The sequence below is a fragment of the Microcebus murinus genome, chromosome X, assembly GCF_040939455.1.
Source record: "Microcebus murinus isolate Inina chromosome X, M.murinus_Inina_mat1.0, whole genome shotgun sequence".
Taxonomy (NCBI): Eukaryota; Metazoa; Chordata; class Mammalia; order Primates; family Cheirogaleidae; genus Microcebus; species Microcebus murinus.
In genome coordinates this window covers 72562752-72576813 of record NC_134136.1, presented here as the reverse complement: position 1 = coordinate 72576813, position 14062 = coordinate 72562752, and the positions used below count along the sequence as shown (strand labels likewise).

Below are 14062 nucleotides of genomic sequence, written 5' to 3'. Positions count from 1 at the left end.
CTCTAAACAAGAGTGTATCTGTTGTCTAAAATGATAATCTTTTCCCTTCTCAATTATTTTAATTCCTCGCCACAAATGTGATATCCTTGACATCATCTAGAAGTGGTTATATATACTGAACAATGAATATCAGATTAATGGCCTTGAATACTGCTTTTGAGTTTCCTGATTCATTTAATCTATTTATAAGTTCTATTTTGCAAAGGAAAAAAAATCTATTACCATCTAAAGTCATATCAATAACTATTAATACTTATCTGTGTGTTTGCATGACATTATGACTAACAGTCTAAAACTATTTCATTCCATTTACTATTTGTGATAGCAAAATAAAACTAGATAGCAGAGTTCCGGGTCAGGCCCTTCTCCCGCCTCCCTCGGCCTCCGCCATGGCGAACAGTGGCGGCGCCGGGGCGGCGGCGCCGGGGCGGCGACGACGGCGGCGAACATGAATGCGGTGAGGGAGACCATGGACGTTCTGCTTGAGATTTCCAGAATTTTGAATACTGGCTTAGATATGGAAACTTTGTCTATTTGTGTACGGCTTTGTGAACAAGGAATTAACCCAGAAGCTTTATCATCGGTTGTTAAGGAGCTTCGCAAGGCTACTGAAGCACTAAAGGCTGCTGAAAATATGACAAGCTGACTTTCTGGAGAAATTCTGATGAGATATGTCAAGCTCTGCAGGAGGATTTGAAGATTGCTTTGTAGTCAAGAATGTACAATGAAATTACTGCATGCATCAGTGTAGAAAAATTTTCCTTTTTATAAGAATTATAAAACCATAGCTTTATAAATCAGTGGAAAGTGGCTTACAGAGAGAATTATCACATGTGTTTACATCACATCTTACTCACTTTTTTTAACAGCTATAATGCTTTGGCATTGTTATGTTCGTATTTATGTATTCCTTATTTATAGCTGTGATAGCTTTAATTTTCTAAGCAGTCTGTCTATCAGATGTGCACATCTGCTGTGCCTGGTTGAAAGTATAGTGGAACCCATCAGTAGTGATGTGTGGTAGTTATGACTTGTTGACATTTCCATTATAAACTTTAATTTTGAATTGTTTATGCATAAAAACTGTGGATTTATGTTGTATTGGGCTGAAAGTTGACAGGATTTCCACTACCATTTGTGAATTTTGATTTAAGTTCATTATTATATCAGAATCTTGTTTTTTAAAAAATAAGAGCATGGAAAACATTTCTAGTAATCTGCTCTTTAACAAAGAATATTTAGTTTTTTAAACAGTTTGTTGGGCAGTTAATGTGAACCAGATAATTTTTGTATTGATTGAAAAATAAAACTTTTAGAAACTTAGATTTTAAAGGAAATGACAGTGTTTAGCCTAGCATTACTTATAGTTTGAATCATTTAAATCTAATGAAAATGTTAGTCGAGAATTTTTTTAAGTTTTTATACCCTATAAATGAAGACCTAAAAAATAATGTATAAGGCCGGGCGCTGTGGCTCACGCCTGTAATCCTAGCTCTTGGGAGGCTGAGGCGGGCGGATTGCTCAAGGTCAGGAGTTCAAAAACCAGCCTGAGCAAGAGCGAGACCCCGTCTCTACTATAAATAGAAAGAAATTAATTGGCCAACTGATATATATATAAAAAATTAGCCGGGCATGGTGGCGCATGCCTGTAGTCCCAGCTACTCGGGAGGCTGAGGCAGAAGGATCACTCGAGCCCAGGAGTTTGAGGTTGCTGTGAGCTAGGCTGACGCCACGGCACTCACTCTAGCCTGGACAACAAAGTGAGACTCTGTCTCAAAAAAAAAAAAAAAAAAAAAATAATGTATAAAATGAAACATAGCCAACATGCAAAATTCCTGTTTACTTTTATCACATAAAAGTAATTTAAGTGCTTACCTGATAAATCTTGAGTGGGTATTTAATAAATCACTAGATAGGAGGTATGTTTCAACAGATATTTAGTATTTTCTGATGAAATAAGGATTTCTAGTCATTAAACAAAAACTAATCTAATGTTCTGTATCAGGAATTACAAGTATGGCTTTTTGAAATAAGTTTATGTGTCCTTTTTTTTTTACCCTTAAAGCTATAACTCATTAAAGTGATGATATAAAATAAAATTTTAATATATTGATTCTGTTCCTATAACAGAATCTCAGTGAAATTTTTATGGCAAGACTTCAGGATTTAATATGATTTTATTGTTTCTTAAATTTTAGATTTTGTTAGATACCATTTAAATGATAGTATAAGCATTCGCTCTTTAGTAGCATTTTTTGTTTTTCAGACAAACTGAAATAGTTTTAATAAGACTTAGTGATACTGGTGTAGAACCTTCTGTGCTATTTTTAAAATGTAGGGCTTTGACCATTTTGACTTTTTAAATGAATGACATTTTTGCCAAGTGCACTGCAAGGTCTATTATTGGCAGAACAGGTTTGGAGACACCAAGAACTTATGATAAGTCATTTGATAATAAACACTGCAAATACAGCATATTGTTATTTATAAAATGTTAAAGAGAACTCTTTTGTTAACCTTCAAAATTTGTATATGCTTTTAGGCCATAAGAGTTGATAGTTTTATTTATGAGTTTGTAGATTAAGTTATTTATCTATGAAACAAAACAGGAAAATATATTAAGAAGGGATTATGTTTACAGAAGATGTTTCTTTAATGTGTCACATTTCTTAAATGTAAACATATATTTTTAATGCATACTTAAGTAATATTTAAGAAACCAAACAAAATAATGATACGATTGCAGTGTTGTGCTTGTTGTCAGTGACAATAATAAAACCATTTTGGTGGTAAAAAAATTAAAAATAAAAATAAAAAAATAAAACTAGATAGCAGTCTAGATTACTTGGAAAATAAAAGAAATATTTATTTCTCAAGCCTAGGTTTTTAATTTAATATAAAATAGTGGTTGAATGTTACTGTTTAAAATTATTTTTATTGAAATAATGTGAACACAAAAACAAAACAAAACCAAAAATGTTTACAGTGTCCATTTCTCTGCTACATATCATTTTTATTTTCAAAACACAATTGAAGTTTAACATGTATAATGGAAATAAAAGACAAATACAGATGCTATCTTTAGAAATAATTTCATATTTTTTAAAAAACCTTCAACATATGAAAATAATAATGAGTTTCCACATAAATTCATTCAATATAATAATATTTTAGCTAGGGTTAAAGACCACATCCATGTAAGAAGTTAATTTGTGATTGAAAATATTAGTAAAACACGACTATGCTAAGAAAATGATTGTTCAATTAAAGAACTTCTATGGTAAATCATTAGGTATATCAGTCAAATATTTTTGACTCTTCCCTTCCAGTCCTATGGGAGGACTACACTTTGTGGCCCCTTGGGTTTGGTAAAGTCATGTGGCTGGTTAGAACTAATAAATTGTGAACAGAAATGCTAATCAAATGCCACTTCTGGCCCAGGACATTTAATTATCAGTGTGAGACTATCCAAATAGCTCTTTTTCTGTCTTTTAATGGACAAAGTAAAATTTAAGATGGTGGCAGCTTCCTCATCCTGGGGTCCCTGAGTATTATATTAATATAATAAAGAATTTGGCTAGCCTTTGTTTCTTATTCCTAGAAGGTAGCCTCTAAAACCTTGCAATATCTTGAGTGATAGGAGTGGCTTTGTTATTCACAGTGGGCTTCTCAGACCACACTTAATAGTTTATGTTAATTAAGTGACTAATAGTGGGCCTCTTTGATAGTTTATATTAAGGAGGTGATGCAGGATGGGGGTTGTTCATGCCAGAAAGACCAACCATATGATGATATGGTTAAAGCTTTGAACCATGTGACATCAGCCCATCATCTAGGGAGGGGAGGAGAGATAGAAATTGAATTCAACCTTATGGGCAATGATTCAATCAATCAGGACTATGCAATGAAACCTCAACAAAAGCAGTGAGCAATAAAGCTCAGGTGAGCCTCTTTGGTTAATAATACTCTGTGCTGAGAGGGTGATGCATCCTAACATCACAGGGAGAGGACAACTTTGTGTTTGGGACACTCCCAGACATTGCCTTATGTATCTCTTCTTTCAGCTGGTTCAGATTTGTATCCATTTTTCTATAATAAAACTAGTTTTTTTTTTTCCCCCTGAGTTCTGTGAGTTTTTTTAGTGAATTATTGAATCACAACAGGTAGTGCGAACCTTTAATTTTGAACTAGTTGCTCAGAAGTGTGGGTGGCTCTGGAGTATCCCCAAGTTTGTGGCTAATGCATGAAGTGAAGGCCGTCTTATGGAAAACTGTTGCCTTAAACTGTGAAGTTTGGCATAGCTCTAAGGTAGTTAACATCAGAAGTCCCTGCACTAAGTAACTAGGCTGAGCAGAGCTGCTTTGTTGATCCACAACCGAGCTCTAGTATGAAAAATAAATAAACCTTTTTGCTTTACACAACTAAGATATTGGAGTTCTGTACTACTTTGCTTATTCTGACTTACATTTACGATGCAGACAGAAAACATCTCACAGAAAACATATAGACAGAGCAAGACAGTTATTTTTATTTCAATCACAAACTCATAGTTGCAGTGGTGTTAGAGAGTGCCTGTCTAATACCATACTTACTACTTGAAACCCCTGCGCAATACCCCTGCCAAGTGGCTATCCAACCTCATTTAGAAAATAAACTTAAATGCTCTGAGGTTCATTATCGCTTGAGGCACATCATTCTAATAATGGTTATTCTTTAATACTAGAAAATTCTATCTTTATATCAAGCCAAATCTTCTGCACTACAAATCCTATCATAGGTCCTAGTTCTCTCCTTGTGCATGATCAAAAGCAAGTCTAACCTCTCAACAGTTCACAAATAGAATAAAAAATGGAGATATCTGCACCATGTCATTTATTCATGCAAAGTCCTCAAGTTTATGCTAATGACACTCACATAATGTGGTTTAAAGTCTCATTACCATCTGGTTAGCCTCTTTTGTGTACAGTCTAGCTTTACTATACCCCTCCTGGAATGCAATGCCTAGCATTGAATGGAGTCAGACCATAAAGAAGAGGATGGGTTTCATACGCCAATTTTTTGGCAGTCATATCATAGAGTCCACATATTTTATATGTACTGCCATTAAAGACTCCAGCCATTTCAAGTATACTGCTTTTAAATCATGTTTTCTTATTATTGCTTTATCCATTCTTGTGACTCTTAACAAACATAAGAAAAATGGCAAAGACTTGGGGTCTTAGCAGTAGTTTCAAATCTCTACTCTTGTACTTACTAACTGTATGACTTTGGAAGTAACTTCAACTCACCTCCCTGAAATTTACTCATCTGATATATAAAATAAGGTTAATAATTCTTATGTTACAAGGGTATTTATGTTACAAGGTTGCCTGTATACTAGCTAACACTATGCCAAGCCAAAAACAGTACATAATAAATCATAATTTAAAACCTTGTGATGAATTAAAAACAAAATCAAAAACATTGAAATGAAGAAGAAGAAGAAAATATTTAAACTGTTATAATGGTTAACTTATTTCTTGGCTTTTAATTTCAAAATTAGTCCTGATATAGTGAGAAACCAAATCAAAGCGAGATAGAACAAAAACAAAAACTTGCATGGCCCTCATTACTACAAAGATGGAAGCCCATCAATTTCTAAGGAAAGCCAACATTATGTAGTTTTCCTAATACCATATTCTAAGATTATCTTGCATTGTGAGGTTTTATTTAGAGGTCATAGATCCTCTTTATATCAAATGTCATAATAACCAACACAGGGTTAGCACTTAATAAATATTATTATGTGCTAGGTATTATGTTAAATACTTTATATACGCATTACCACATGTATTAGTTCAAAAGCCCATAACGTAGGTATTATCAGCATCTATATTTTACTTAAGAGAAAGATAATACTTAGAGAAAAAAGTATGGTGTATAAGGACATGCAGAGTAGAATTCCATCCTCAGTCCATCTGACTCTGTTCCCCGATCTCTTCACATCTTTGCTCTACTGCTCATCTCATGTTTACTAAATCTAGTTTCCTAAGCTTTATTTATGTCTCTCAAAACCAGAGCAGCAAAGCTTCCTTTTCATTAACTTTTATTCATTGTTGTAAAATTCTACCTCTACAAAGTATATGAAAATTGATTTTGCTACCTTATTTCCATGCTGACTGTTTTCAGCAAAATCATACCCACTTGGGACACTTTTTCTCTATCTCCTTCTTTATTGCTTCACCCACATCCTTACTCCAAATGCCCATCCTAGGTCATCTCTTCTTCTATTTTTATGCATTATCCTGGGACATTAACAATTTCCTCTAAGCTTATTTTCCTTGAGTTTTTGGCAGGCCTCACTTTCTTTTAGGCTCAAATATTTCCTTTTCAATTGTCTATTGTATGTTCCATCTGAATGACTTACAGGGTCATCAGACCAATAGGTCCAGAGCATGTACCAAGTTTAACTCAACTTTCCCCTAGTCCACTTCCTTTTTCTGTGTTCTCTATCCCAGTGATTGGCCATTACAGAAAATTATTTCATTATGTCTCACTAGGATATATGAAGAGCTTCCTAAACACTGCTTCCTCTGTTTATATTCCCTTCTTTAAAAGCTTCAAAGACCACCGATTGTTAATATGATAAAATTAAAAGTCCTTAGCCTGCTAGTTAAGACTCAAAAAAAAAAATTTCATCCCAAATCCATAGCTTGTAACATTTATTATTTCTTGTGGTGCCACCAGTCTACCACTGTAATCTTATGTTCTTTGCATCTTCCTTACGCACTCAATGACCAAGCATGACTGATTTAGTCACTCTTCTCAATTAACCTCCTACATATTCTCCTCTCTGCTTTTGCAGAATTATTGGAATAACTGAGGTTCTTCTGATGTCCAACTCTGCATATCCAAAATCTTACCATTCTTCCAGGCACAACTCAGATCCTAAACACCATTTGGTGTTCATGCTGACTGTATGGCTACAGATGTAGTTGAAAGGTGTTCTTGCTGCTGCTGCTTTGGCCCAAGGCAACCCCTAGTACTTCAACCTCCACAAATCACCCCTTGGTGAAGGTAGTACCCCCAAACCAGTGAAACACAAACTGAAATCTGAGGATAATTTTCCAATTTGTTTAGTAATGTAAATGATGTAATGAAAATATAAAGGCAAGTTAGGCAACATGTTGATTGAGAGATAACTTTAATATCATGGTTTTCTAAAGGATGTGAATAAATTGTGACTTACTTGATATATACAGACTCCTGTAGCCATGAGAATTATTTTCCTGGATAAGGCAACCTTTAAAAGAATTTTAAAATTTGTTTTGGATTGCAGTAATATGTATTGATTTCCTGAACTATGAGTTTCAGAATTATAATTAAGTTAAAGAAATAAGTGTGCCCATACTTTGCTACCTGCTGACCCCTCTAATCTGTAAGTTCCATGAAGGATGGGGCTTTATCTGATGTGTTCACTTAGTGTAGTGCCTGGTACATCATAAGAACTTACATATTTATTCAATGAATAAGACCTTCCCCCCACAAAAGTTTCATTCACATTTCTCAGTATTAGAAAGAGAGTTCAGGGGGAGTGGAAAGAAGATGGCTGACCAGAGACATCAGTGGCCAGATCCTCTCAGAAAGAGGAAAGTTTTAGAGCTCATTTAAAACAATAATAGCACAAGAGATAAAACAAAACAATAAGTTACTACCCAGCAGGATGGACAGAACTGCATCCCATATATCAATTCTATGAATCTACGTGAATGGTCTCAATGCCTCACTCAAGAGACTTGGGTAGGCTGAATGGATGAAAAAATACAATCCAAGTATCTGCTGTTTCCAGGAAATACATAAAACCCACAGTAAATCATACAGACTCAATGTGAAGGGATGGATAAAAATATTCCATGCAAATGGAAACTAAAAGAAAGCACATATAGCCATTCTCATTTCAGATAAAATTGACTTTAAATCAGCTATGGTAAAGAAAGACAAAGATGGTTATTATATAATGATAAAGAGAACAATGCAAAAAGAAGAAATAACGATCTTAATTATTTATGCACCTAACACAGGAGTGCCCAGATTCATAAAGCAAATTCTATTAGATCTAAGCAAAGAGATAAACATCAGCATTGTGATTGCCAAAGACTTCAACAATTGACCTGATAGAATTGGATAGATAATCTAAGTAGAAAATAAATAAAAAAACACTGGCCTTAAATGAGACTCTAGAACAAATGGTCGTAAAAGACATTTACTAAACATTTTATCCCCAAACTACTGAATATACATTCTTCTCATCAGCACATGGAATAATCTCCAAGATTGACCATATCTTAGGCCACAAAACATTTCTCAACAAATTTAAAAAATAGAAATTATATCATGTGTCTTCTCAGCCATACTGCAATAAAACTAGAAATTGCCTTTGAGAAAAACAATCAATTCTGCACAAAACTATGGAAATTAAACAACCTCCTGCTGATCACTTATTGGGTCAATAAGGAAATTAAGATGAAAATCAAACTGTCCCTCATACTGAACAACAAAGGGAACACAAGCTTTCAAAATATATGAGATTAAGCAAAAACAGTTTCAAGGGGAATATTCATACACTTAAATGTCTACATCAAAAAGGCAGAAAGGTCAAAAATTAACAATCTCATAACACATTTCCAGGAACTAGAAAAGTAAGAGCAAACCAAATGAAAATCCAGCAGAAGAAAAGAAATAACTATGGTCAGAAGAGAACTAAATGGAGTGGAAAAAATATATATGCAAAGGTTGTTTGAAAAGATAAATGAAACAGATAGACCTCCTGTGAGATAAAGCAGGGATAGAAGAGAAAGGAAGCACATAAGCTCAATCCCAAAGAAAAACTAAAATATTACAACTGATACCACAGAAAAACAAATTATAATCTTTAAATACTATGAAAATTTCTACACACTTAAACTTAAAAACTTAGAGGAAATGGAAAAATACCTAAAAACACACAATCTCCCAAGTCTCAATCAGGAAGAAATAGAACTCCTTAACTGACCAACAATGAGCAGTAGGAATGAAGCAGTAACAAGAAACGTCCACCAAAATAAAATAAAATAAAATAAAATAAAATAAAATAAAATAAAATAAAATAAAATAAAATAAGACCTGATAGATTCATAGCCAAATTTTACCAGTCCTACAAAAAACAGCTAGTACTCATACTGTAGAAATTATTACAGAATATTGAGAAGCAGAAAATCCTCCCTAACTCATTTTACAAAGCCAGTATCACCATTATACCAAAGCCAGGAAAGGACACAACATAAAAAATAAAACTACATATCAATATCATCTATGAATATCGATGCAAAAATCCTCAATAAAATACTAGCAATCCAAATTGAATTGGACATCAAAAACTAATCTACCATGAAAAAGTGGGCTTCATCCCAGGGAAGCAAGGATAGTTCAACAAATGTAAATCAATAAATGTGATTTAACACATAAGCAAAAAAAAGATCATGTGGTCATCGCAATAGATGTGGAAAGGAATTTGAAAACATTCCCCACCTTTCCTTATGAAAATCTTCAACAACCTAGGCATAAAAGAAACATATCTCAAAATTATAAAAGCCGTATAGGACAAACCCACAGCCAACATCATAATGAATGGAGAAAAGTTGAAAGCATTCCCACTAAGGATGGGAACAAGACAAGGGTGCCCACTGTCAACACTTAAACATAGTGCCAGAAGTCTTAGCCAGAGCAATCAGGCAAGAGAAAGAAATAAAGGGCATCCAAATTGGGGAAGAGAAATTCAAACTATTGTTTTTTGCTGATGATACAATCTTATATCTAGAAAACTCCAAAGACCTCACCAAGAGATCCCTGGAATTGATAAATAAATTCAGCAACATCACAGTTTACAAAATCAATGTACATAAATCAGTATTAACATACACCAATAACAGTCAAGCTGAGAGTCAAATCAAAGTCTTAATACTGTTCACAATAGCTACAAAGAAAGTAAAATACCTAGGAATATACTTAACCAAGTAGGTGAAAGATCTCTACAAAGAGAACTGCAAAACACCAAGGAAAGAAATCACAGATGACAAAACAAATGGAAAAATATATCATGCTCATGGATTAGTAAAATCAACATTATGAAAGTGTCCTTACAACCAAAGTGATTTACATATTCAATGCAATCCCCATCAAAATACCAATGTTATATTTTGCAGGTCTATAAAAAATAATTGGAACCAGAAAACAGCCCAAAGCCAAAGCAATCTTAAGCAAAAAGAAAAAATCTAGAGGAATGACATTACCAGACTTCAAACAATACTACAGGGCTATATTAACCAAAACAGTACCATTTTGGCACCAAAATAGAAACATAGACCAAAGGAACAGAACACATAGCCCATATTTAAAAAGAACCACATACAGGCAACTGATCTTCAACATAGCAGACAACAATATACACTGGGTAAAAGAAGTCCTATTCAATAAATGGTACTGGGAAAATTAGATACTCACATGCCAAAGAATGAAACAAGATGCTTTTCTCCGACAACTCACAAAAGTTAATTCAAGATGGATAAAAGACCTAAATACAAGGCACAAAACCATTTGAATTCCAGAAGAAAACATAGGACAAACTCTTCTAAATATTGGCCTAGGCAGAAAATTTATGACTAAGATCTCCATGGCAATTACAGCAATAACAATATATAAATGAGACTTGATTAAATTAAAAAGCTTCTATACAGCTGAAGAAAAAATCAACAGAGCAAATAGACGACCTACAGAATGGAGAATATATTTGCAATGTACACAAAGGCCTAGTAACCAGAATCTATAAAGAACTCAAGCAAATCATCAAGAAAAAAATGAACAAACTCATTAAAAGGTGGTCAAAAGACATGAACAGAATCTTTTCAATAAAAGACAAATGGCCAATAAACATATGAAAAAAATGCTCAACCTCACTAATCATCAGGGAAATGAAAATTAAAGCCACAATAAGGTATTACCTTACCCAAGTTAGAGTAACTTTTATTAAAAAGTCCAAAAAATATAGATGCTGGTGTGGATGCAGAAAGAAAGAAATGCTTCTACACTGTTGGTAGGACCGCAAATTAGTACAACTTCTATGGAAAACAGCATGGAAATTCCTCAAAGAACTAAAAGTAGACTTCCCATTCAATCTAGCAATCCCACTACTGGGTATCTACCCAGAGGAAAAGAAGTAACTTTATCAAAAGGACACCTGCACTTGAATGTTTATTGCAGCACAATTCACAATTGCAAAGATATGGAATCAACCCAAGTTCCCATATATGCATGAGTAGAGTAACAAAGTGTGTTATATGTGCACCATGAAATGCTACTCAGCCATGAAGAAGGATGAATTAAGACCTTTTATAACAATTTGGATGAAACTGGAGACCATTATCCTAAGTGAACTATCTAAGAAATGGAAAACCAATCACCGCATGCACTCTCTATTAAATTGGAACTGATGAGCACATATGTGCACAGAAGGAAGTAAAACTCAATTGAAATCAAGCAGTGGGGATGGAGGAGGAGGGACTGGGCAAAAACCTGTCTAGCAGGTGCAATTAACACTATCTGTGTTATAGGTACACTTATATCCCTAACTGGAGAATTATAAAATTAATCCACGTAACCAAATTATTTGTATTCCTGTAATATTTTGAAATGAAAAAGGAGAATTCATGCTTGTGTTCTGTTGTATAATCTGGTTCTGTCTTACTATGTGATTGAGGACAACTATTATCCCTCACCTGGGCCTCAGTTTCCTCATCTGGGCCATATAAGAATGCTTTCAACAATTACAACTGCTATGGTAAAAGTAAATATGACTTATGTTAAACCTTATACTTTTTAGTTCCTCACTTTTATTCCAATAGTGTAGTTCAAGTTTTCATCAGTGATTCTGGCAACTTTTGAATAAATATCATCACTGAATTGCAGGCTAATTGTCCACAATATGTTTCTCTAATAATGAAAATTCTAGATGCAACAAAATACAGTGTCATTACAAAGCAAAATCATTCACTTGAAAAAAATGACTATCTTTTGATGCCTGCAGAAGGTAATCAAATGAATCTAAATTTGCAATATTGCAGAAGTAATTGCTCATTATTTTCCATTAGCTTATTTCATTTTGCTTTTATTCATATAAAAAACTAGAGGAGAGAAATTTAGATGACTTCCCATCAATAATCAAGTATGGGTTTCTTATCCTGATATCAAGACATACCAAAATTTGTGTAATAGTTTCAATAATTACCTTTAATTGATCACGCAGGCACACACAAGCATTGGCTGCAGTGTGATAATCAGATAAAGCTACTTATTACTATAAGCTAAGATTAGGAATTTCAAAATAGTTTGAATTTGCACAGCGAGCCTGAAGTAGGTATTATTTATACACTTTTCACAGATTAGAAAACAGAATGATAAATGTATAACAATATGAACAAGGTTACAGGAAGTGTCTGAGGTAAAATTGAGAATCACCTATGTTCGACTCCAAAGCCTATATTCATTTCTGTAAGGCATGCTGCTCCAAGATTAAACCATTTAATGAAAAATAAGAGTTTATATCTCATCAGCACTGGGACATATAACAGTCTAGCTTAGCCAACATATGTCGGCAGAGATCCATATCTCAGCTTACATGCACAAATTGGCTCTGTGATGATCATCATCTCCAGAATATGTATAAGAAAGAATCTTATGGTAGATTTCAAAGCTCAGTTTTTTGTCATCATACATTCTTCTTCCTGGTTGGCTGGTGTTAATTTGCTTATGATTAAAAAATATCGAATAGGGGCACATTTGCAAACCCTTATTTCTCCTGTAACCATTTTCTGCCATCTCATATTCATGGATATATCAAAACAAGATACCCCAGGTAAAAGTGTATTATTTGGGGATGTAGCCATGCAAACATAGGAGCTGAGATAAACCATTTAAGAAACAAGATAAAGTGGCTACACTGAAGGACACATCAAGTGGCATTATGGACCTCTATTCCCAGGTACTATCCTAGTCTTCTATATAAGGATATTGCTATTCTTAGTTTTGTTTGTTTTTTTTTTTTTATGATGAAAGCCTAACTCTCTTATCTCTACATTTGAGTTCACTACAGTGAATTCAATGATAGCAAAGCTAATTCTTCTCTGCAGTAGAATGAGGGGAAAGGCCTTGAATTACTTTTAAGTAGAAATTTTAGACCTGAGATATGTAAACTTTTAAGGAGTCCTTATATGGGTTTTATACAATTGAAAAAAATGTAAACTTTTTATGTGATCACAGTATATTTGTATTCAAAAGCATCTGAGGGAAAAAGCCTTCTGATTTCATGAGATTCTCAATTGGATCATTGGATTTGCCCACCCCCAAATTGAAAAAGTCCAAAAGTGAATATAGAGCCAACACTTCTTGCCTTTTATTCTTTCTACTATCAACACCAATGAATGACAGGCAGGTGGGTGGCCAAACAAGTATATGGCTGTCAATTTGGGTGGAGGGAGGTATTAGTGGAGTCTTTGTAGAAAATATTCCATTCAGAGTAGCTCCTATGTTTGAGAAGTCACATAGAAATGTGTAAGCAAATCCTAAGAAGTAATAAAATGTTTGGGGTATAAACCTCAGGCACCTACTGAGGTTTGTAGGACACCAAATGAAAAATCAAGAAATCCTGGTTGTCAGAGTACTCTCACAAATAGCAGACTATCAGCAGGGAAAAAATATCCCTAGGAGAAATAAAGCCTCTTTGAAGACTTAACTGTCTCCCCTGCATCACTGTTGTCTCATCCAAATATTTGAAGACTTCTCCTCTATAACCTGCTGGAATTTTTTTAAACTTAGCAAAACTTCAGTAATTGCAGAACATTATGCACTAAAGAGAAGAGAAAAAAATAGAGGCCTTTTCATCCTGTAGTTTTCTTTTGTCTTGGCAGTAACATTGATAATGCATATTCATATGATAAATAGGATACATTGGGTGAGTGAGTATGCATGGCTTCCTATAATTGTAGTAATGCAC

The 14062-nt window shown here is 34.0% G+C and overlaps 1 pseudogene; it reads left to right on the top strand.

Annotated features, from left to right (window-relative positions):
* Window positions 1–351: 351 nt before the first annotated feature.
* On the top strand, window positions 352–1448 carry LOC105867388 (mitotic-spindle organizing protein 1-like; annotated as a pseudogene).
* The last annotated feature ends 12614 nt before the right edge of the window (window positions 1449–14062 follow it).